This window comes from Rattus norvegicus, chromosome 2 (assembly GCF_036323735.1).
Source record: "Rattus norvegicus strain BN/NHsdMcwi chromosome 2, GRCr8, whole genome shotgun sequence".
NCBI classification, from domain to species: Eukaryota; Metazoa; Chordata; class Mammalia; order Rodentia; family Muridae; genus Rattus; species Rattus norvegicus.
The window spans coordinates 71556704-71578615 of NC_086020.1; the positions used below are offsets into that span (position 1 = coordinate 71556704).

Consider the following 21912-nt stretch of genomic DNA (forward strand, 5'->3'; position numbering starts at 1 on the left):
ACTCCCATCCTCACCTTACCAGCTCAGGGATTTCTAGTACGACTGAATCTGGATGCTTATGTTTAGGTAAATAAAGCTGGTGAGGGGCTGGAGTGATGACTTAGTGGTTAAGAGCACTAAGTACTGTTCCTTTATAGGCCATTTAAGAACTCAAACTGGATTGCCTGGACCCCTTAGCAAGGGAGGACAATGATACCAGGCAGATTATAGGCCATACATAGGAACAGTTACTCAAAAAAATCTCATTCTTTATATATCCAAAACAATAATGCTGGAGACAATAATTTGGCATAAAAGTCAATTTATAAATACAAGTGTTCAGTGTCCTCAATTTAATCCTCGAAGGACTTATCTTAATAAATAATATCTTAACTATATCTTAATAAATAAAAAGAGGGGAGTTATCCCTGTATGCTAAAATATGCTCCTTTTATTTCAATTTTAAAATTTGGATGCCAAGGAACACTCTGAGTTTATGGCACCCTACAACTAGGCATACTTCTGCCTAGGTGAAATAGAAAGATCCACGTATTGGCATGATCCTGTTCATATATTTTATATGGGGAAGAGGGAATCTTTGTGATTTTTCTACAGGATGCTACAGGAGTGTGCCAGCTGCCCGAGTGGCTGGTGAGCCATGCTGATCCTGGGAGCATGAAGATGCAGCTCTTGTGGTTCAGGTCCCTGAAGTCATTCCTCTGTCCTGAGAGGAAGATGGAAGATTCCCCCTCAACTTTTGTCATCACAGAGATTTTGGCATTGCTGCAGTCAGTGTTATCACTGCGTGTGTCCTGCCCCACCGCGGCCTGCGCGCCAACCCTCTGTGCACTGCTGCTTGCTGGAGAAGACTGGACTCCAGCTGTTACCCCTGCCCCCCTCATTCCTCTGGTTACTCTTGCTGCCTTAACTGATGTTGTCATTTTGCAGTCTGTAGCTTCACAGGAATGCCACCTGTGTGAAGCTGCTGTGGACTGGGGAACTCTGCCCTGGTTCTGCAGATCTCAGACATGGTTCCATTGCCTGCTGGTTGTTCTAGAGAAGAATGACCACTCCTGAACTGTCCTGGGAAAGACCTTGGCATTTTCGCTGCTATTGTAGCAGCCATTACTGCTGCAGTCATTGTGTCTGCAGTGTCTGGAGTTACTCTCCCCCAATCTATTGTTAGACAAGCACAGTGGGTGAACTTTCTGAAGTAGTTGCTAACAATTGGGAATTCTAAATTTTATTACAGGAGAGGCTTGACTAGGCCCTTGGTAGTATGGCCATAACATCTGAGGAGAACCAGATGAGGTGCCCACTACTTATCGGGAGAAGCTCTACTTCCACAATCTCTTAAATTAATGCCATCTGGCCCCTGCTCTTTTGCCCCTGGGCTCAAGTGAGAGGAATGAGAAGATGACCTAATGTAGCTTCTTCAGTGACGGGCAACTTCCTCTGTCCCTTGACCAATCTAAGACATGGTGCCTTGCAGGCGACAAGGTGATCCTATGACGGATAAGGCTGGGGTTAGAGAGGTCGATCCTAAGACAGAAGTGGCTACAACCTGTTTAAATGTACGGTCCAGTCAAATGCTCCTCTGCCCAGTTTCTCCCCCAATAAACACACACGTATAGCCCAGAACGGTGTGTTACAGCATAAGTTCATTCCTAGTCATTGGGGTGCAGTCCTGACTGCAAGAGTGGCTCGCCATGGCCGAGCTGGGCACTCTGTGAGGCAGGTCTGATCTCTCTCAGACCACTACTTCCACCTACTGGTCCTTTTTAAAAGAATAATGGGGGAGATGTAGTGAGCCGTATTGGATTTGGGCCTAGCCGCTTTGTGACTGCATAGCTCAAGGTGGCTCCTTGACTCTGGGCTGCATGGCCACAGAGGTTTAACCTTGAAATGACTGCCATAGGGACATGAGATTGTTGAACTAAAGCCTCTCCCAGGAAGACCCTGGGAGCAATGACAGGATGTTTCAGCCTGAGGAAAACACCGGATGTCCCTGAGCAGATTCCTGAGAAGGGTTCGACCTTTTCAAAGAACATGTCCCCGGAAGACTGTTGCCTCTTTGTTATAGGAGGATATCTTGCAGTGTAGTGATTCACCTTATATGCTTGGGCATTTCCCAAACTTCCCCACCCTAAGCTTCAGTTCCTGCTTCCATTCCTACCTCAGAGCTTTAAATGCTGTACATTTCTCTCAATAAAGGAAACCTTGACAACAGAATCTTGCTTGGTCTCCTTCTTCTCTTGCCCCCCATTTAGGCCCAAGGGTAGCGCCCCTTCGGGACCCTGAATAACTGGGTCCCCACTGGCAGGGACACACACACACACACACACACACACAAACACACATATGCTTCATAATTATATGCACACAATATTTAACAACAAAAAGAGGCCTTTTACCAGGTTCCATGTCATGGGTAAAATGTTTCAGCCAGGATGACATGAGTTTCAAGATTTCTAGCCACCAACTCTAAAAAATAATTGCTCTAGTATCTTTAAACAAAAAATTATGGTAATTTTTAGCAATTTTAGAAAATAAAATCAAGTTCTCAATATACTGTCCAACGTTATTTAATTCAATAATGAAATAATCCCAGCATTTGTCTCATATCTGGAGCTGCTTTGGATTTATTCTGTTTTTCTGTCTTTTGCTAGATTTTTAATATTTTCTTACACGTTTATTATGTAAAATGATTAAAATATTTATGTCCATAAAAACTTATTTTATGTAGAAAAAAGATTTATTGAAAAAATCTGTAGTTACAGATAAAGATCTAAAGATTTGTTTATTGTAGTAACACATTTCTACTGTAAAACAACAAACATGACAGTCATTCTATGAAATGACAGAGACATGCCTTTTGCACTTTCTTAAATCTTATTCACAAGCACTATTATAATTTTTCTCTGGGCTCTATTATCTGTATAGGTTTCATCAGTCATGAAATAATTACTTTCACGCTCTAATGCAGGTTTTGACATAGAAGAATAAAAAGACATTTTGTTTTTTTTTTTATTTGTTTTAAGTGCGTATGAACACCTTAGAGGCACTGATAATATTGTCTTCCTATCATAATTCTAGGGTGGACGCAACCTATACATGGAGAGAAATATCAATATTTGCTAAAATGATAGATTTTATACAGAAAATCTGATTTTCAATGACAGATATAAATAATAAAGTAAAATGCTAACAACTAAAAAAATGTACACACATGATAGGGAAGGAAAAGCAGAAGAATAATGAAGGAAAAATCGTACAATATTTGAGGTGATAGCCCTTTCATCTTTGAGGGAAGAAACACAGATAATTGTGTTCACTCTCAGCAGAATTGTTTACTATTTGGTATTCTCTTTCTTTTTCTAAAACAATACCACTTCTGTGCTCTACAGAAGTGAACAAAAGTAAGGTCTCCATAGGCTATGGCATGCAGCACATTCTGTTTTGTTGCTTTAACACGTGATACTTCATTAAGGCAACATTTGTTCAGCTTCCAAATGTTGAGCAAATTCAAGGCGTTGTTTCTACTTCCTAAATATTCTTAAAAATGGAACTCTTTCTTCTATTAACAAATGAAAAGTTTGGGAAGAAAGTTTGGGTCTTTGAGATGTATTTTGTGAACTATGAAAGAAAAAAATGCAAGAGTTTTTGAGCAAAGTTACTAATGATACAATTTTCTTTTTGTTTTTTCTTCCCTCCTTTTCATTACTGTGGGGTTTTTTTGTTCTGAAACTTGGTGAGAATTCTGGATGACTGGTTTTTTCTGTTTGTTTCTCTGTTTTGTTTCTTTTGGTTTTCGTTAAGGTGAAACCATATCATTTTGACTTTTTCTTGAGAAATTAATTTTCTTTCAAGAATAAAATACCAAGTAAAAGAGTCTGATATTATTTTATTTGACATTTTCTGTATCCATTTCTCTGTTGAGGAACATCTGCATTCTTTCTAGCTTCTGACTATTATAAATAAGGCTGCTATGAACATAGTAGAGCATCTGTCCTTGTTATATTTTCAAGCATCTTTTGGGTATATGCCCACAAGTGGTATATCTGGGTCCTCAAGTAGTACTATGTTCAATTTTCTGAGGACCCTCCAGACTGATTTCCAAAGTTGTTGTAAAAGTTTGCAGTCCCACCAACAATGGAGAAATGTTAATCATTCTCCACATCCTCACCCTGAGTTTTTGATCCTAGATATTCTGACTGGTGTGACCTGGAATCTCGGGGTTGTTTTGATTTGCATTTCCCTGGTGACTGAGGATGTGGAACATTTCTTTAGTTAATTCTAAGACATTCGATATTCCTCAACTGAAAATTCTTCGTTTAGTCCTGTACTCTTTTTTTAACAGGGTTATTTATGTCTCTGGAGTCTAACTTCTCGAGTTCTTTATATATATTGGATATCAGCTCTCTATCTGATGTAGGATTGGTAAAGACTTATTCCCAATCTGTTGGTTGTCATTTTGTCCTAGTGACAATGTCCTTTGTCTTAAAGAAGCTTTGTAATTTTTGTAGTCCCATTTGTCAATTCATAATCTTAGATCATAAGCAATTGTTGTTGTGTTCAGGAAAATTTCCCCAGTGCCTATGTGTATGAGATTCTTCCCCACTTTTTCTTCTACTAGTTTGAGTGTATCTGGTTTTATGTGGAGGTCCTTGATCAACTTGGACTTGAACTTTGTACAGGGAGATAAGAATGGATCAATTTTCAATCTTATATATGCTGACCCCTAGATGAACCAGCAACATTTGTTGAAAATGCTCTTTTCCAATGGATGGTTTTATCTCCCTTTCAAGGATCAAGTGACTATAGGTGTGTGGGTTCATTTCTGGATCTTCAATTCTATTCCACTGATCTAACTGACTGTCTCTGTACCAATACCATACAGAATTTATCACTATTGCTCTGGAATGCAATTGTCCCCAGAAGTACTTTCATTCTTGAGGATATTTTTTGCTATTTTTTTGTTATTATAAATGAATTTGCAATCTGCTCTTTCTAACTCTATGAAGAATTCAGTTGGAATTTTGATGGGAATATTGAATCTCTTGATAACTTTTGGCAAAATGACCATTTTCCTATATTAATTCTGCCACTCCATGAGGATGAGAGATCTTTCTGTTTTCTGATATTTTCTTCAGTTTCTTTCTTTAGAGAGTTGAAGTTCTTGTCATACAGATCTTTCACTTGCTTTGTTAAAGTCACACCGAGATGTTTTGTGTTATTTGTCACTATTGTAAAGAGTGTAATTCCCTAATTTCAGTCTGATTATCTTTTGTGTAGAGGAAGACTCCTAATTTTTTTGAGAAAATTTATTTTATTTTTTTGTGGAATATATTTCTTTATTTTCATTTCAAATATTATTCCCTTCCTAGTTTCCTGTCTATAAACATCCGATCCCCTCCCGCTGCCTCTCCCACATAACAGTGTCCCCCCATGCACTCCCTCCTTAACACCACCCCACCCGACATTCTCCTGCACTTGGGAGTCCAACCTTGACAGGACAAAGGGCTTCTCCTTGCACTGGTGTCCAACAATTCCATCCTCTGCTACATATGCAGTTAGAGCCATGAGTCAGTCCAGGTGTAGTTTAGGGTAGTGTTTTAATCACTGGAAGCTCTGGTTGGTTGGCATTGTTGTTCTTATGCGGTTGCAAGCCCCTTCAATTCTTTCATACCTTTCTCTAATTCCTCTAACAACAGTCCCATTCTCAGTTCAGTTGTTTGCTACTAGCATTCGCCTATGTATTTGACATGCTCTGGTTATGTCTTAGGAGAGTCTACATCCGGTTCCTGTCAGCCTGAAGTTCTTAGCTCCATCAATCTTATCTAGTTTTGTTGACTGTGTATATTTGGGCCTCATGTGGGGCAGGCTCTGAATGTCCACTCCTTCAGTCTCTGCTCTAAACTTTGCCTCCATATCCCCTCCTATGGATATTTTTCTTCCCCTTTTAAGAAGAACTGAAGCATCCACATTTTAGTCATCCTTCTTCTTGAGCTTCATGTGCTCTGTGGATTGCATCTTGGGTAATTCCAACTTTTGGGATAACATCCACTTATCAATGAGTGTATACCATGTGTGGTTTTCTGTGATTGGTTTACCTCACTCAGAATGATATTTATTAGTTCATCTCATGTGCCTATGAATTTCATGAAGCCGTTGTTTTTGATAGCTGAGTAGTACTACATTGTGTAGATGTACCACATTTTCTATATCTGCACCTCTCTTGAAGGGCATCTGGGTTCTTTCCAGATTCTGGCTATTATAAATAAGGCTGCTATAAACATAGTGGAGCATGTGTCTTTGTTGTATGTTGGAGGCTCTTTTGGGTATATACCCAGGAGAGGTACAGCTGGGTCCTCTGTAGTGTAATGTCCAATTTTCTGAGGAACTTCCAGACTGATTTCCAGACTGGTTGTACAATATTGCAATCTCACCAAAAATGGAAGAGTGTTAGTGTTTTTCCAAATCCTCCCCAGGATCTGTTATCATCTAAGTTTTTTATCTTAGCCATTCTTACTGGTATGAGGTGGAATCTCAGGGTTGTTTTCACTTGCATTTCCCTGATGACTAAGGGTATTGAACATTTTTTTTGGTGCTTCTCAGCCATTCGATATTCCTCAGCTGAGAATTCTTTGATTAGCTCTGTACTCCAGTTTTAATAGGGTTATTTGGTTCGCTGAAGTCTAACTTCTTGAGTTCTCTGTATATTTTGGATATTAGCCCTCTATTGGATATAGGATTGGTAAAGATCTTTTCTCAGTTTATTAGTTGCCATTTTTGTCCTAATGACAGTGTCCTTTTCCTTCCAGAAGCTTTCTAGTTTTATGAGGTCCCATTTGTCAATTCCTTATCTTACAGCATAAACCATTGGTGTTTTGTTCAGAAAATTTTTCCCAGTGCTCTTGTGGTCAAGGTTCTTCCCCACTTTTTCTTCTATTATTTTGAGTATATCTGGATTGATGTGGAGGTCCATGTTTCACTTAGACTTAAACTTTGTACAGGTCGATATGAAAGATCCCTTTGCATGCTTCTACATGCTGACCTCCAGTTGTACCAGCAACATTTGTTGAAAATGCTATCATTTTTCCACTGGATTGTTTTAGTTCCTTTGTAATAGATCAGTGACCATAGGTGTGTAGGTTCATTTCTGGGTCTTCATTTCTATTCTACTGATCTATCTGCCTGTCTCTGTATGAATACCATATATTTTTTAATCACCATTGTTCTCTAATATTGCTTGAGGTCAAGGATTTTGATTCTCCCATAAGTACTTTTCTTGTTGAGTAAAGTTTTCACAATCCTGGGTTTTTTGTTATTCCAAATGAATTTGAAAATTGTTCTTTCTATCCCTATGAAGAATTGAATTGGAATTTTGATGGGGATTGCATTGAATATGTAGATTACTTTTGGCAAAATGGCCATTTTTACTATATTAATCCTGCCAATCCATGAGCAGGAGAGGGCTTTTCATCTTCTGAGATCTTACTTTTCAGAGACTTGAAGTTCTTGTCATAAAGATCTTTCACTTGCTTTGTTAAAGTCACACCGAAGTATTTTATATTATTTGGGACTAGTGTGAAGGGTGTCATTTCCCTAATTTCTTTCTCAGTCTGTTTATCCTTTGAGTAGTGAAAGGCTACTGATTTGTGTGAGTTAATTTTATACCCAGCCATTTTACTGAATTTGTTATCAGGTTTAGTAGATATCTGATGGATCTTTTGGGGTCACTTAAATATACTATCATACCTTCTGCAAATAGTGATATTTTGTCTTCTTCTGTTCCAATTTGTGTCCCTTTGACCTCCTTTGGTTGTCTGATTGCTCTGTCTATGACATCTAGTACCACATTAAGTAAGTAGGGAGACAGTGGGCAGCCTTGTCTTGCCCCTGATATTAATGGGATAACTTCAAGTTTCTCTATATTTAGTTTGATGGTGGGAACTGCTTTGCTCTATATTCCTTTTAGTATGTTTAATTATGGGCCTTGAATTCTTGATCTTTCAAAGACTTTAATATGAAATGGTGTTGAATTTTGTCAATTTTTTTCTCAACATCTAATGAGATGATCACGCTGTTTTTTCTTTGAGTTTGTTTACATAGTGGATTACATTGATTGATTTCCATATGTTGAAACACCCCTGTTTCCCTGGGATGATGCCTCCTCGGTCATGATGGAGAATCATTTTGATGTGTTCTTGGATTCCTTTTGGGAGATTATATTGTGCATTTTTGCATCAATATTCATAAGGGCAATTGGACTGAAGTTCTCTTTCTTTGTTGGGTCTTTGTGTGATTTATGTATAAGCATAACTGTAGCTTCATAGAAGAAACTGGGTAGTGCACCTTCTGTTTTTATTTTGTGGAATAGTTTGGACAGATTTGGTCTAAGATCTTATATGAAGATGTGATGGAAGTCTTCACTAAATCCATCGGGTCCTAGGCTTTCTTTTTTGGTTGAGAAACTTTTAATAACTGATTCTATCTTTTTAGGAATTATGGGACTTTTTAGATGGTTTTTCTCAACCTGATTTATCGTTGGTACCTGGTATCTTTCTAGAAAATTGTCCTTTTCATTCAGATTTTCCAGTTTTGTTGAATATAGGCTTTTATATTAGGATCTGATGATATTTTGAATTTCCTCAGATTCTGTTGTTATGTCTTCCTTTTCATTTCTGATTTTGTTAATTTTAATTTGATACACTCTTTGTTGTTGGTGCCCGCACCAACACAGTACCAAAATTTAGGTGAAAGCCTGCGGGATTAAAGAAACACACACACACACACACACACACACACACACACACACACACACACACCACACACACACAGGTTATTCGTGTCAAGCCAGAAGAGGAAGGGTTCCTGTAACTTTATTCACCAAATATATACACCAAGTACACCAGGTAGAAAATATCTGGGAAGCACAGTGGGAAACCCTGGATGGAGACTTCAGTAACAAAAGGTGACCTGAATAAACTAGGGAAATATCCAGGAAGATCAGCATAATCTTAAAGACAAAGACTGAGAAGACAAAAGGCAGGAAAGAATTGACCACCACCACTCAGTACTAGCCAGACTGCTCCTTTGTTAGGAACAAAAGGCTTCCACATGCTTCAGCAGGGCTCAGCAGGGCTCAAACCCTGCAAGAGACCCAGTAGGGTCTGACAAGGGCTGTGAAACATTACAGGGGACCAGGGAGGCTCTGACACTTTGTGCCCTCTGGCTAGTCTGACTAATGGTTTATCTATCTTGTTGATTTTCTCAAAGACCAAGCTCCTGGTTTGGCTGATTCTTTATATACTTCTTTTGGTTTCTTCTTGGTTGATTTCAGCCCTAAATTTGAATATTTCCTGCTGCCTACTCCTCTTGGGTGTATTTGCTTCTTTTAGCTCTAGAGCTTTTATGTGTACTCTCAAGCTGCTAATGTATGTGATCTCCAGTTTCTTTTTGGAGGCACTCAGAGCTATGAGTTTTCCTCTTAGTACTGCTTTCATTGCTTCCCATAATTTTGGTTATGTTGTTCCTTTATTGTCATTAAATTCTAAAAACGACATAATTTCTTTATTTTTTCCTTGACAAAGTTCTCATTGAGTAGGGAGTAGTTCAAATTTCATGTGTATGTGGGCTTTCTGTCATTTCTGTTGTTACTGAAGACCAGCCTAAGTCTGTGGTGATCTGATAGGATATATGGGATTATTTCAATTTTCTTGTATCTGTTGAATCCTTTGGAGAACAATTTGTCAATTTTGGAGAACAGGATTTGAAGAAAGTATATTCTTTTGTTTTAGGATGTAATGTCCTATGGGTATCTGTTAAACACATTCAGTACCTCTTAGTTTCTCTTGATCTCTGTTTAGTTTTTGTTTCCATGGTCTCTCCATTCATGAGAGTGGACTAGCATTTGTGTGAGGTACAATGTGTACTTGAGGTTTAGTAAGGTTTCTTTTATGAACGTAGGTGCCCTTGTATCTATAGCATAGATATTCAGTATTGAGACTGAAAGAGCATACCCCAAAACGGGGAGCCGCATCTCTCGCTCCGATCGCAGGGTGGGGTGCCCCCAGGAATCACGAGGAGCCATTCTTGATGTAACAGCAAGAGGTAGCTTTATTAACGAGATCCCAGGTCTTAGCGGGATCCCGGGTCGACACGTATCTCACACAGGAGACAGAGGAATCGACCCCGAGCTTCCAAACTCGGGGGTTTTTATAGGGGAGGTAAGGGGCATTCGCGCGGTTACACATGATTGGTCAATTCAAAAGGTGCACGGTTACTTTCGGCGCGAAATGACATCAGCAAGGAGTGTGTGTTATCTAGCAGCTCGGCAGGCAGGTAGGGTGGCTCATCTCACTCAGGGGGGTGAAGGAAGGGGAGGGTGTCCTTGGGGAAGGAAGGATGGTCAGTGTCCTTGGGGCTGATAGCTGGTTCGGCAAGTCCTATCTCTGGCTCTCCCTCAGGCACGTCCGGCCCTGCACATCGGACTCTGACAATGAGTAACCTTTATGAAACTCTAGTTCTACATTCCCCACTTCTTTTTTTTGTTAATAGTTCTAATCCTAGAACTTCATGGAGAACTCAGCTTCATCTAGCATAACAGCTTGGTATTGTTGTCTTAACATGAGGATTCTAACCTGGACACTATCCAAGCCTATCCACCAAGGTCATGACTAGCTTTTAGAACTTCTAAGCTTATACAGACTGTGATCCCTGAGGCACAGTCCCAAGAAGTGTTAAGAGTACTAACATATGCAATGTTACATCATTTGTAATGGAAATCAAGCCTATCCCACACCTATCTTGATAGAACCCAGGACAAACATGACTGAGTTTCCCTCTAGGTCCCAGCTCTCAGCCCCAACAGCTAGTACACGGCTGGTGAGGGCTGAGAATTGACAGCTCTCAGGGTGGTCAGCAGCACCAGGTACGGTCCTTTCCAGCGAGGCTCGAGTGTCTGGGCTCAGTGTAGCTGCAATCTCCGACCTGGAACTGATGGGATGTCTCAGGGGTCTCCGGGGCATAGGCTGCTGTCAGCTGTGAGCAGATTTCTTTCTGTATCACCTGAAGGTCTTTTAGCCTGGCACACAAATCATTATTACTATGGCACTATGACATGTTGGTTCAGTAACATCATCTAATACAGTCAGGGGGACTGAGGCCCCATATAAGATCTCAAAGGGGGTAAGGCTGAATCTGGAAGGGGTATTTCTTGCTCTGAAGAGAGCAAGAGGGAAGGAGTGTCACCCAGTCTGCGCCAGTCTCCATGGTTAATTTAATTTGGTCAGGGTCTCTTTTAAAATTTTATTTATTTACTCTACCTGTCCTGAACTTTGAGGTCTGTAAATACAATGTAATTTCCAATCGACCTCTAAATACTTGGCCACACCCTGGCTTACCTTGGCAACGAAAGTTGGGCCGTTGTCTGACCAGATTACCTTGGGCATTCCAGACCTGGGGAAGATTTCTTCCAGTATCTTCTTGATGATTGCAGAGGCTGTCTCTCGTTTGGTGAGGAAAGCGTCTATCTATTCCTGAAAAAGTATCTACAAGCACTAGGAGATACTTGTGATTATATTTTTCTTGTTTTATCTCAGTGAAGTTCACTTCGACTTTTCACTAAACTCTCTAGGTCTCTTTGCCCTGTTTGCTTGCTAAGCATTCACTTATTGACATACCTTATACTTTCTACTGCCTCTCTGGCTAAAATCTTAAAGTCTATTACATACACTTAACTACTTGGACAAACTTTTTATCTCCTAAATGAGTCCATTTCTGTATTTGGCAAAGTGAGTCTTTCCTTTATTCTCTGGGGAGTATAGCTTTCCCCTCAAGTGTGCCATTGTCCTTTATCTTTTAAGCAATTTGGGCCTTTTCTAAGTGAGGCCATCCCTTAGTCCGATCCCAGTTCCCAGTGGCTGTCTCTTGCAGGCCTGCAACCAGGATGGGCTCCTGCATAACCATTTTTCGAGCCACTTTATCTGCTTCGTTATTGCCCCATGTCACTGAATCTCTTCCCTCCTGATATCCTGAGCAATGAATAGTACTCACAGTTGTTGGCTTCACCAGGGCATCCAAGAGATGGTAAAGGCATCTGCAGTGCTGATGTACTGGGGGGTTGAGCCATCCCAGATGACATTGTGTTGTCCACCATGGCAGCACCCACTTGTCTCTGACCTTCATTCATGAAGAGAACTGTTCCCGTCTGTGGACAAGGTCCTCGGCTTTCAGCAGGGGTCAATCAGCCAGTCACAGAGGTCTTTCCTCCACCCATGGGCTTCTGCCAGTACTTGACACTCGTGCTGTGGTGGCTCCAGGTCCGGATTGGGCAGCAAGGTGACCAGATTGTCCCCAACCGGTGGAGAATCTAGTCCATGGCAGCTGACCAGTGGTCCCATCTTTTGGGACACTCTATTCAAAGACAGAACATCAGCCACTCTATCACAGTTTAAGTCCTGGATTGGGTGATAATTGTTAGTGCCCGGTTGGCAGGAGTGATGTGTTCCAGGCAGATCAGGACTAAGTCACACATCTCCCAGCATCAGGTACTGGTGCACTGAGACAGGTCTTAAGCTCCACATACACAGTCTGTAGATATGTATACACATGGCCTCACCCAGCCATTTCAGCCCACGCAAGCCATTTTGGAGAGCAATTTTCTCATGAGCAAGGGATAGGGGCAGTCAGGGATGACCATGAATTAGTGGGTGGGTTACCCGGCCCACGCCAAGGTCCACTGTTCTTCGGGCAGTCCATAAGTATTGTTCGTTGCCAGTAGCCCCTTGCACTCAAGGTCTTTGGATATTGGCCCACTGGGGGGCATAGGAGCACAGAGCATTGGGTCCCTGTATCCACACTTCCCTTCTATCTCTGTACATAGCCAGCACTCTAGGACCAAGAGGCTCTCCAGTGGCCCCTCTTGTTCTTCTTGGGCAGTCCCTGACCCAGTGTCCTTTTTTTCTTCGTATTAGGCACACTGATCTTTAGCCAGGAATTCTCTTCTGTTGCCAGGTACTATCTTCCTAGGTTCCCTAACTACTGTGGCCAGTATATGTTCCTCTCTTGTCTTCTATCTCTCTTTAACTCTCTAGCTTCCTCTTCTTTTAGTCTCTTTTCTTCCCTAGCTTCCTGCTCTTTTTACCTCTTTCTTTCTTTCTTTCTTTCTTTCTTTCTTTCTTTCTTTCTTTCTTTCTTTTCAGTCTCTCTGCATCTTCTTCTACAGCTATTAGGTGCTGTCCACTTTTCTGCACAGACCCTGAACCATGCATCAACTTATTTTCTCTGCAACTTACAATAACTCTCTCAGTGACTTAGCTTAACCCTTCAAGTTTCTGTAACTTTCTCTTCATATCTTTTCCTTATCTTAGCCAGATTGCTGGGGCACTTTCCAGCCCCTCAGAGACCCACCCTTGGAGCCTGGCGGCAGACCTGGCACTCCCTACCTTCAGGCGTCTGAAGAGAGCAGGCAGAAGTGAGGGCCTTCTATCCGTGTCTGGAACATTTTTTTCTGGTCTCCAGTAGGATTCCGTCTTTCCTTGGTGGTAAAGAAGACCTGTAACAGTTACTAACAAGCATATCAAATGGGATGGTGAGAAAACAAGAGAATCTTGAGAATAGAGTCTACCGAAGAGGGCAAACAGCATTTAGTCACACAGTTAAACCAGGAGGCCTTTCTTGGAACGAAAAGGCCATTGTACAAATAAGCACAAGCTTTGTCTATGAAACAGAAAGGTGAACAGAGAGGCAGCCAATCTGTTATCGACTATCTCTCTAGAGTTAGGTTTTCCCTCAAGGAGCATCTCTCTTCAGTGTGAGCTCCGTAGCTTTGTCTCTCAAGAGAACTAGCCTCCAAATGACACTAGGCTTCTAGTAACAACTAATAACAAAAGGATGGAGAGATGGTTAGAACCTGGGTGCTAGATGCCAGGTGGCTGACAGAAGAATCGTAACCAGTTCACCTGGGGCTATCAGGACCTCAGTAGTAGCCCTTTACCAAACTGTCTCTCTGGGTTTAAAGGGCCCAAGGAAAAGAAAACATTAATCCTGACCTTGGCCACCTCCAAGTAATTTAGTGCTGGAGACTGACTCCTCCCTTGGAATAAAGACAGCAGATAAGGCAGGCTTCCTTAAAGAACTTCTCTAAATGAGTGCTCTCCTTCTGTGAGCAAATGTCAGAAATTCCTTTCCTGTTCTTGTTTTCCTTATAGCCCGACCTAGCTCTCAGCCTTTTTAGATTATTCTTCCTGTAGCGTTTCTAACGCAGCCTGTCCCCCCCCCCTTTTTTTTTTTATAGCCTGTTGACAGCATTTCTGATCTTTTAGGCAGTTATGCACTACGTGTCATACCGGCTGAAACTCTGCCTTTAAGATTCTTTGCTCCCAAGCAATATTTACTCACTTCTCTAGCTTATCTCAGCTGGCTGCGAGCACAAGCACAGATAAAACACTGTTTTAAAAACTAACTTTGGCTATCAACCAACACACCGCCACTAGAGCGGGGTCCACAAAATTAAGTTCCTTACTCACTAAGCATTAAGGGGACCAAGTAAAACTCTTCAACGAACAAAGCAAACAGTTTCATGATTTCAAACACAGTCGTCGGTCCAAGATTTTAAACACAGTCGTCAGTCCAAATTCAAACACGAAACAAAAGCCAAAAAAAGACACTCGGCAATACCACAGAAAACAAACCAGACAAGCAAGACTAAAACAAAGCATCCTATAACCAATTTCCACAGATGCCTGGTACCTTCAGTACCTGGCCCAAACTGCAGCTTAACCTTAGCTGCTTCTGGGATACCAAACACAGAAACAGAATACAGACAACAGACACTAACACATCTAAGCACACTTGTCCATGCCTACACTCAAATAGGCAGCCGAACGCAACCTCGAAAGTCAAGTCACAGTCAGATCTTTTTGACTGTCCGTTGCCGGGTCCTCCCGACAAAATTCGGCTCGTGGAACGTCTCTCACGCGTCCCAGAGCCAGGACCCGACAAAGGCTGGCTCGAGGAACGTCTCTCACGCGTCCCAGAGCCTGCTCGATTGGGGCGTCCCCCAGTGAGCTTTCTAAAAAGGAAAAAAAAAAGAAAAAGACTAGAAAAAGACTATTCAGAGTAGGAATCCTTCATCTACTCACAGGCGCCTATTCGGGGTGGGGAACCTTCTTCCACCCGTGCACAGGGCAGGAATCCTTCTTCTGCCCAGACAGTGCACTCTCAAGCTAGCTTTCTACCGGGCGGGAATCCTTCTTCCACCCGTGCACAGGGCAGGAAACCTTCTTCTGCCCAGACAGTGCACTAAGACTCTCGTGCACAGGGCAGGAATCCTTCATCTGCCCAGACAGTGCACTAAGACCTTAAACCGGTACCGAAAAACACAGACTACAGGACTTAATTCACACACACTCACACACAGCGGCCTCTTTCCAGCACTCACACTAACGTACCTGCAAGTGGCATTCGGGGTTCCGGGGGTCACGCTCCGATCCCGGACGAGCCCCCAAATGAAAGAGCGTACCCCAAAACGGGGAGCCGCGTCTCTCGCTCCGATCGCAGGGTGGGGTGCCCCCAGGAATCACGAGGAGCCATTCTTGATGTAACAGCAAGAGGTAGCTTTATTAACGAGATCCCAGGTCTTAGCGGGATCCCGGGTCGACACGTATCTCACACAGGAGACAGAGGAATCGACCCCGAGCTTCCAAACTCGGGGGTTTTTATAGGGGAGGTAAGGGGCATTCGCGCGGTTACACATGATTGGTCAATTCAAAAGGTGCACGGTTACTTTCGGCGCGAAATGACATCAGCAAGGAGTGTGTGTTATCTAGCAGCTCGGCAGGCAGGTAGGGTGGCTCATCTCACTCAGGGGGGTGAAGGAAGGGGAGGGTGTCCTTGGGGAAGGAAGGATGGTCAGTGTCCTTGGGGCTGATAGCTGGTTCGGCAAGTCCTATCTCTGGCTCTCCCTCAGGCACGTCCGGCCCTGCACATCGGACTCTGACAATGAGTAACCTTTATGAAACTCTAGTTCTACAAGACTTCATCTTGGGGGATTTTTCCTTTGATCAATTTGAAGTGTCTTTATCTTTTTTGATAACTTTTGGTTGAAAGTCAATTTTATTCAATATTAGAATGGCTACTCTAACTTGTTTCTTGGGAACATTTGCTTGCAAAAATTTTTCCAGTCTTTTACTCTGAGGTAGGGTCTGTCATTGTCACTGAGATGTATTTCCTGTATGCAGCAAAATGCTGGGTTGTCTTTAAGTATCCAGTCTTTTAGTCTATGTCTATTTATTGGAAAATTGAGTTCATTGATGTTAATAGATATTAAGTAATAGCGATTGTTGTTTCCTGTTTGCTTTTTCTAGGGTGTAGTTTCCCCCCTTGTGTTGGAGTTTTCCATCTATTATCCTTTTTAGGGCTGGATTTGTGGAAAGATATTGTGTAAATTTTGTTTTGTCAAGGAATATCTTGCTTTCTCCATCTATGTTAATTGAGAGTTTTGCTGGATATAGTAGCCTGGGCTGACATTTGTGTTCTCTTAAGGTCTGTATAGCTTCTGCCCAGGATCTTCTGACTTTCATAGTCTCTGGTGAGAACTCTGGCATAATTCTGATAGATCTGCCTTTATAAGTTACTTGACCTTTTTCCTTACTGCTTTTAATATTCTTCCTTTGTTTTGTGTGTTTGGTGTTTTGACTATTATGTGAAAAAAATAATCTCTTTTCTGGTCCAATCTATTTGGAGTTCTTGTATGATTATGGCTTCTTGTATGACTATTGGCTTCTTGTATGATTATAGGGATCTCTTTCTTTAGGTCAGCCAAGCTTTCTTCTATAATTTTTGTTGAAGATATTTACTGGCACTTCAATTTGGGAATCTTTGTGCTCTCCTACACCTATTATCCTTAATATCCTTAGGTTTGACCTTCTCTGTCCCGCGCTATCGTCTCGCCAGCAAGAATGCACGCGGACACCAGGATCCTTCTGCAGCAAAGCATTTATTGCATCTTGAAGAGGAAGACCACAAGGCCCCGCAAGCTATCCCCTATATAGTCCCCAAGGCTGCGTGTCCACGTCTAATTGGTCGCTTACTCATGATCTCACTGCCATGCCCCGGGATGGGCAAAGACTTGGCGTGAACACACTCTTGCACATGCGCACACAGTTTGTTTACAGGGAGGAGCCGGGCTGCCACAACGGAAGCCAGCGCCATCTTGTAACGGTGGAAGCTATTATGGCTTTCCACACTTCTCATTGTATCCTGGATTTCCTGGATATTCTGGGTTGGGAGGTTTTTGTGTTTTACATTTTCTTTGACGATTGTGTCATGTTTTCTATGGTATCTTCTGCCCCTGATATTCTCTCTTCTATCTCTTGTATTTTGTTGGTGATGCTTGTATCTATAATTCCTGATCTCTTTCCTAGGTTTTCTATCTCCAGGTTATCTCCTTTTGTGATTTCTTTATTGTTTCTATTTTCATTTTTATACCCTGGATGGTTTTGTTCAATTCCTTTAACTGTTTGGTTATGTTCTTCTGTATTTATTTAAGGGAGTTATTCATGTCCATCTTAAAATCCTGTATCATCATCATGAGATATGATTTTAACTCCAAATCTTGCTTTTCAGGTGTGTTGGGGGTATCCAGAACTTGCTATAGCTGGAGAACTGAGTTCTGATGAGACCAAGTAGCCTTGGTTTCTGTTGCTGATGTTCTTGTCCTTGCCTCTCACCATCTGGTTATCTCTAGTACCTGACTTAGCTGTTTCTGACTGGAACCTCTCCTTCTTGTTATCTTGGTTGTGTCAGAACTCAGATTCTAGGTGTCTTTGTGATCCTGTGATTCTGGAATACTGTAATTCTGGGATACTAAATGTGTCAGAGCTCCTGGAATCAAGCTATCTCTGAGATACTAAAGTTCTGGTGTGACAAAGTTCCTGAGGTCTTGTTGTATCAGAGCTCTTGGGAATCAGGCCTTCTCTGGGTATTGCAGGAGTGCATGGAGGGAGGCAAGAGTCCTGAGTTTGCTCCAGGCACAGCTGGAAGGAACCCATACCTCTCTGTGGGCAGGGGTTTGTTTGCCTTGTTCCTATGTGGGTCCCAGTTATCCTGGGTGTTGGGGAGGATGTGTCCTTAACTGTGACCTTGAGTGTATCAGAGTTCCAATACTCCTGGTTGTATCTGATCTCCTGGGAGTACAGCTTCATCTATGATCTTATGCTCCTGTGATCCTGGGCATGTTAGAACACCTGGGTGTTGGGCTTCCTCTGAGTGTTGTGGGAATGGGTGTGGAATCAGTGCCCAAGGTCTGTTCACTGCACAAGCTCAGACCAGAAGGGCTATTTCATGAGATCTTATACATACATAAGTGCAAAGCATGTTAACTTATGGTTTATATTATGACTATAATTTTATTAGCAATCAGATTGAAGCTGAACCTTACTTGAGAAATAGAAAATCTTGGGAATGTGTGTTATTGTTGTGTGAATTTGAAACATGTTTATAACAAATTGTCACATAGTCCTCAATGGTCAGGAAACCTATGATTATGTATTTCTGGTTTCTGGTATATTTCTTTTTTTTTCTAATATATCCTCTCATATATTACATCTTGACAACAGTTTCCCCTCCCTCTTTTCCTTCAGGTCTCCTCTTGCCAGCTCTGTTCTCTCTGTACTAGCAACCACTCCTCCCTGTTTTTCACAGAATCAAGTAGGCCTCCTGGGATGTCAACCATTCAGGTAAATTTGCAATAATTTATGTCAAATTACTTTATCTGAAGAAAAGATATGGCATGCCAGTGGGAGAATAAAGGTCTGAAAAGCAGCAGAAACAGCTCTTCTCTCTATGCTAATAGTCCCATAAAAACAACAAGATATAGAACTATATGCAAAAGGCCTAGGTTAAACCCATACAGGCTATCTGATTTTCAATTTAGACTCCGTGAACCCCTATGACTTCTGTTTTAGTTACTTATTGACACTTTATTTCTAAGTTTTCAAATTGGCAATCTGAGAAGTAAGTGTTTGTATACCAAAATCCACTGTATTAAGGACAAAACTTAAAACTGAATATTATTATCTTTATTTGTTTGGAAGGATGTGCATCGTTTCTACATGAAAATGTGTTCATGACTCCAAGATTTCACATCGATTTTTCTTCCATGATTTACCCATCATTATGTGTATGCATTAAAATCTAGTGTCTTGTCATCTTATTCATGGGCAAGCATGGTTAATCGGTAGATATGTTTTTTGAGCAAAATGTCTAAATAAACTCTACTTGATGAGATAAGTAAAACAAGGGGAACCTTCCCATTCATTCTTCATTGAAGAAATAAAGGAAAGAAAGTCAAAATACAACAGATTCTTAAACCCTTCCAAAACAATGAAGAAAATCAGATATGATCAGGTGTCGTAGACTATAGTATTTTAAGATCCTTCTGTATGACTTACGAAAATATTAAAACTACTTAGTTCATTGTTATTTTATGTATATGAGTGCTTGCCTACATGAAAATATGTATAACATAACTATAAGTATTGTCACTAGAGTCTTGAATAGGGTGTTTATATCCCTTGAACTAGAGTTAAAAATTGTAGTTTAGGTGCTGTTTATTCAGTTGCCAGATAATGAGCCCAGGACCTTTTTAAGAACAGCAAATGCTCTTAATTTAGTTTAATTTCAATTTGATAGCCATACCACCTAAAATCTGTGGCTGGTCTGTATGCTAGGATTCTGATTCTTCTTCTAAATCAAGTCATTCTATTTAAGTACCTTAGCATATTTTTATATGTATTCACTTTGCTTCTGAGATGGCTGCTCATTGAATTTGGGGTTTTGGAGGGTCAAATTCTTTTATACTCTTTAGAACAATTCTATTAATGTACTAGTGATACATACTTTTATATATGTTAGAGTGATGATCAGATAATCAAACTAAAAACATTCCCATCAAGCTCTCTCACAGTACCTTCTTTACTTTCAGAATTGTACTGTAATTGCTTGGTAGAGATAATTTTAGGCAAGCCAAAAAATTAGGCCACTTAAAGAGAATTTGTGTATCTTATGATAACAAGATTCTATTGATCAACCTGTCTATGTCTATAACAGCTATAAGCATTTTTATCATTATTGCTCTATAGAAAAGCTTGAGGTCAGGGATGATGATTAATTCAGAAGTTGCTTTATTGTTCACAATTGTTTTGACTATTTACTTTTTGCTTTTCCTATATGAAGCTAAGAATTGCTCTTTCCACCTCTGCGATAATATCATTTTGATGGAAATTGCATTGAATCTATAGATTTCTAATAGATTAAGGAAATAGAAACAAAGACCCAGAAACATACAACAGAGGAAAAAGCATTTTTTAAAAAAAGTGCTGACCCACTGGCAGTCTACGTGTTGAAGAACCCATATTTATTGATCCATATCTATCACCCTGCACAGAGCTCAAATCCAAGTGGATCAAGGACTTCAACATAAAACCAGATATACTGATTCTAATAAAAGAGAAAATGGAAAATAGCCTAGAACACATTGCCATAGTGGAAATTTTCCTGAACAGAGCATGAATGGCTCAGGCTCTAATATCTTTTGGTATAAAATTATGTTGAGATTCCACTTAGACCAATCAGAATGGATAAAATAAAAAGCTCAGGTGACAGCACATGTTGTCAACAATGTAGAGAAAGAGGAACACTCCGTTGCTGATGGGATTGTACACTTGTACAAGCACTCTGGACATGTACCTGTCAGTTCCTCAGAACACTGGAAATAGCTCTACCTGAAAACCTAGCTATACTACTCTTACACATATACTCAAATGATACCCCAATATACCAAAGGGGCATAGGCACGTGACCTTGCCTGTGATATCCAGAACCTGGAAAAAACCCAGTTGTCCCACAACAGAAGAATGGATACAGAAAATATGCTTCGTTTACACAATGGAATACTATTCAGCTATTAAGAATGAAGACATCATGAGTTTTGCAGGAAAATGGATATAACTACAAAATATGAATGAAGTTTCTCAGACCTAAAGGACATGTATGGTATATACTCACTAGTAAGTTGATATTAGGGAAGAAAAGTACAGAATACTCAAGATACAATCCAATCCATAGAACTCAAGAAGGTAAATAGTTGAAGGGCTCAAATGAGGATGCTTCAATCCTACTTGAGAGGGAAAAGAAAGCAGGGGGTAAAGGGAGGGAGAGGTCTGGATGGGAGAGGTAAGGGGGAAGGGGAACATGATCAGGTATTGGGAGAGGTATTGGAGTGAATCCCAGGTGGGCAGCAGAATGAATAGAAATATACAACCTCAGGAGATGGGAGATCCGGGACCCTCTACAATGTACAGGACACCTCGGAGATCAGAGACTCTCAGTACTCAAAGGGAGGGATCTTAGATGAAACGTCTAAAAGTGGGGAGAGGGAACTTCTAGAGTCCACCTCCAATAGAAAGACAGGAATTCAAGTGGAGGAGTCGGGATTGCCATCCTATAGTCAAAATTTTGATCCAGAATTATCGCTGTCTGAAAGAACTGCATGGACAAAAAAATGGAGAACAGACTAAGGTAAAGCAGGTCCAGTGACCAGTCCAAAATTGGGATCCATCTCAAGGGGAAACTGCAAGTCCTGGCATTATTACTGATGCTATGGTGTGCTTCCAGAGAGAAGCCTAGAATGGCCGCCTTTTGAGAGGCCCAAAAGCAGCTGACTGAGACAGAAGCAGATACTTATACACTACCAGTGCAATGGAAAAGGGACCCTTGTGGTTGAACTAGGGAAAGGTTGGAAGAAGTTAAGGAGGAAGGCAACTCCATAAGTAGACCAGAAGTTTCAACTAACAGCAATATCAACAGACCAGACACCCCAGTGCTCTCAGGCACTAAAACACCAATGAAAGAGTACAAAAGGAG

General features: G+C 41.1%; 1 long non-coding RNA gene across 1 annotated transcript; it reads right to left on the reverse strand.

The window, feature by feature from the left end:
* Window positions 1-10079: 10079 nt before the first annotated feature.
* Window positions 10080-16012, reverse strand: LOC134485857 (uncharacterized). The gene is made up of 2 exons (XR_010064141.1): window positions 12166-16012; window positions 10080-12098 (listed from the first exon to the last, which is right to left on the reverse strand). It is a non-coding gene; the product is annotated as an uncharacterized LOC134485857 (long non-coding RNA).
* Window positions 16013-21912: the final 5900 nt, after the last annotated feature.